Raw genomic sequence first — 3,947 nt, forward strand, 5'->3', positions numbered from 1 at the left:
GGGTGATACCAGATCCCAAGGATACCCATGAAGTCTGGCTTCATCCCCAGACATTTCTTGCACAAGTTGGTTTCTTAACTGCAGTATTCAGTCTCACTCTCGGGTTTCTGGGGAACATGGGCACGTCTGACATCCGCACGTCAGCAACCAGTGACGGTGTAGACGATCTGCCAGTGCCTGTGCCTGAGAATTCTAGTCTCCTGGCTCTTGGTCCCCTGTGCAAAACACACAGCTCCAGGCCTTCTCGGCAATTTTCTCAGCCAGAGAAATGGCTGAGCAGTGACATGGCCTTACTAACAGGGAGGCAGAGAAAAAGCCCATGGCCTCAGGAATCTCCAGATTTGATAAACCTCTAGCTGTTGGTAGATCTCTGGATCCCAGGAGCCCACGCAGGTAATAATGGAGGTCCTTGGACTATTTTCATTACTTTAAAGTAGATCAGAGTTAAGCATCTCTCCACATTCACTCTTCATAAATACTGTTTGTTTATTAAGAGCACAGACTCTGGAGTCAGATTGCCTGAGTTCAAATCCTACTTCTGCCTCTTACTACCTGTGTGTTCTTGAGAAAGCTATTTAGCCTCTCTGTGCCTCAGTTTCCTCACCTGTAAAATGGGGATGGTGCTAGTATCTCTACACCTCTCAGGGTTGATATAAATATGAAATTAAAAATTCCCTTAAAATGTCTCATTACTATTGTATATCCTAGTGTGCTTGGAAGAGGCTCCATCTAACAAAAATAGCCAAAGCATGTATAGCACTTACCAGGTGCCCGACACCATCCCAAATGCTGACAAAGATCAATTCATTTCGTCTTCACAACAAACTGAAGCAAAAACTGAGGCCTACACAGAGTAAGTCATGCACAGAAGGCCCCACAGCCAGTAAGTGGGAAAGCTAGAGCCCAAATCCAGGTTTGTCCAACTCCAGTGCCTGTTTGGATCCACTATGACTGGCTGCCTCTCCACGAATAATGAAAAGGTCTTGTAAATGATGGAAAATATATATGTATATATACAGGCCACCACCTTAACTTGCCTAGAAAGTCATCCAGTTTTCAAAGGCCTGGTTCTGGAGGCACTTCCCCTAACATCAGACTGTGCTCAGGCCCCAAACTTGAAGGGCGTTTGTCTCTCCTCCAGGCCCCAGATGGCCTTGGAAGGGGCCCTCCCCAGGAGAACCAGGAAGAAGCAACCACAGACACCTTCCCCCCTAAGGAATGATGGTCATCTCTCTGACTTCTCTCTCTGCTTCTGTGTTCTCCTTCCAGGGACATCTGTCAGAACTGCTGTGCTGTTGAAGGACGCTCTGTCTTGGAAGGAAGCAGAGAACCTCCCTCTCCTGCCCACCACGGGGCGCCCTCACCAGTGACTCCCAGTGTAACTACTTAGCCCGTGTGTGCCTGGAGGGTGGGTGGGAACTGTTCATAGTGCCAAAGTCCTACTGCTGCGTTTCCAATGGGTCCCTGTAAATAGTTTGCGCCTCTGTCCTGGCCCCCGCCTCTTGCTATACTGGAACCGATTTGTACAATGGGAATTTTGTTACCTTTTTAACCAAGGGCAACTTCCTCTTCCAGCACTACCATTGTAAGTCTTTTTCCAGGAGGGAGGGCTGATCACATGGCGCTTTTCTCTTTTCTCCTTTTGTTTTTCTTAATTTTATTATTGTTATTTTTTGGAGGTTAGCATTAGTGCCATTATCTCTTCCAGATTTTTGGTAGGAGAATTCATTTTTAAAGGTAGCTTGAAATTTGGAGATTTCTCAGTGGGGAGGGCTGGGATTCGGGCCTCTGTTTCCCCCTGGAGAGAGGGCTGATGGATGGCAGAGCGTCCAGATGAAATCCGTTTCTAGTTCTCCCCCTAGCTGCCTTTGGGGCCCCTGCCTTAGCCAGGTACCAGGTTTTCTGAGCTACTTGGCCTCTTAGGTGGAGTCCCTGGGTGGTGCAATCAGTTAAGCACTCAACTAGTAACCTAAAGGCTGGCAGCTCAGACCCACCCAGAGGTGCCTCAGAAGACAGGCCTGGTGATCTGCTTCCAAAAAGTCACAGCCTTGAACACCCTATGGAGCACAGTTCTGCTCTGCACACATGAGGTCACCATGAGTCAACAGCAACCGGTTTGGGGTTTTTTTGGCCTCTTAGGCCTCGGGCCCAGCCAGCGTTGGGAGGACTGAGTAGCAGCAGACGGCTGCCATCTATTAGCACTTCCTCAAATACCAGCAGAAAGGGCTTCTATGTTTGTTAGCATTATTATTACTGCTTTTATGAAATTAAAACAGAAAAAAAGAAGATCTTCATATCTAGATGGCACAATGATGAACAGCTTTGGCTTTTATTTCTGTTCTTAACTGCCTTTTCTCCGCGGGGTAGTTGACAAGATTTCAGCTTGAAGCCTCACCATGAATTGATTTTTTTTGTTTGTTTGTGTGTTTGTTTTTGGGCCAATTTTAGATTCCTGAGTGCACTTTTTTTTTTTTTTTTTCCAGTTAGTCCTAACTTTTAAAGAAGAAAAGCCAAGAGACATATCTGGTGTAAATGTTGCAATATGAATTTTTTTTGCAGTCTCCCCCCCCCGCCCCCGCCCTTGAGTACACTGCACAAAATAAAATGCTAGGGAGTTTGAATAAAACCCGTTTTTCTAACTTGTTATTCATTTGTTGTAACTCAATAAAGCAAAGACTAAACATTTTTATAACTTTTCTTCTGCTCTTCCGTCTTCATTGCTGTCTGCTCCCAGGGTGCGGGGTTCCGACTCAGCCATCTCCCAACCCAAGTTTGTTGCTGCCACGTGTCTCATTTTCCATCTTGGTGATGTCAGACATCACGAGCGGGACTTTAAAAGCAGTGTGTGCCACAATTTTTTTTTTTAAGTCCACAATTTAAAAAACAATTAAAAAAAAAAAGAGATCAGAAGCAATGTGTGAGTACCTCTCTCTCTGACACTCAAGTAGGTCATGGCACCCCCTTCTCCAGGGTCTTCATAAACAGATTCACAGACTGCCACAAGGAAGCGCATCATCACAGCGGGAATTAGAAGACCTGCAGCTGAGTGCCCCCCTCCCTGGGCTGCTGGTGACAAGAACGCTGCAATTTCTCCAAGAAAGCCGGCATTCAAATGTCTCCGCCCAGGTGAGCTCGCACACTCCCTTGCTGATGCAGCAACAGGCCTCTTCACCAGTGGTTCTAGCGTCGCCTGAGGGCTGGTTAGGGTTTCGGGTTGGAGAGCTGGGGCAGAGCCTGGGAATGTGCATTGCTCACAAGTTCCCAGGTGAAGCTGATGCTGCTGCTCCAGGGACCACACTCTGAGAAGCAATGGTTTGTGCTCAGCTACTAACCTGAAGGTTGGAAGTTCAAACCCAGCCAGCAGTACCACGAAAGAAAAGCCTGGCGAGTTGCTTCCATAAAGAGTACAGCCAAGAAAACCCTGTGGAGCACAGTTCTACTCTGTAACACATGCGATCTCACCGTGAGTCAGAATTGACTCAACGGCAACAGGTTTGGTTTTTTGTTTTTTTGTGTTTACTAACTTTTTGCCAGTTTACTGAACTAGACATGCGTTTATTCGTCAGGTAAGGGAAAAGACTCTTCCTCTCTCTCCTTACTTCCCAAACTACAGGAAACACTCTGAAACATCAGAAATTCAGGCCAGGCTGGCTTTCTCTAGAAGATTCCCTGAGTCTGCCCCTCAGAATCCCCCGCCCCCTCTCTGGGCTCCCATGGCACCATGTCACCACACAGCTCAAGGATGCGTTTGGTCGGCTTTGTCAATTTCTTCAAACTGGGACCAGATGCCATCGATCCTATATAGTGCAGTCACCTCTAAGATTGCCCTAATTCTCTACAATTCGGCAAAGTTGAATACAGTTACCTTTTCAAAAATAAAAATAATCGCCAAGGTAGAATGTAGAACATTATAAACTGTGTTATGCCAATTGAGCTAGATGTTCCCC

The 3,947-nt window shown here is 46.6% G+C and overlaps 1 protein-coding gene across 1 annotated transcript in view; it reads left to right on the forward strand.

Annotated features, from left to right (window-relative positions):
• ZHX2 (zinc fingers and homeoboxes 2) overlaps nt 1–2,498 on the forward strand; it is a 189,018-nt gene extending 186,520 nt beyond the window's left edge. The window contains exon 4 of the mRNA XM_004372980.2: nt 1,270–2,498. The gene's annotated coding sequence lies outside the window, so the exon portion shown is untranslated. The remainder of the gene's footprint in view (nt 1–1,269) is intronic.
• The last annotated feature ends 1,449 nt before the right edge of the window (nt 2,499–3,947 follow it).

Source organism: Trichechus manatus, unplaced genomic scaffold (assembly GCF_000243295.1).
Source record: "Trichechus manatus latirostris isolate Lorelei unplaced genomic scaffold, TriManLat1.0 scaffold00022, whole genome shotgun sequence".
Taxonomy (NCBI): Eukaryota; Metazoa; Chordata; class Mammalia; order Sirenia; family Trichechidae; genus Trichechus; species Trichechus manatus.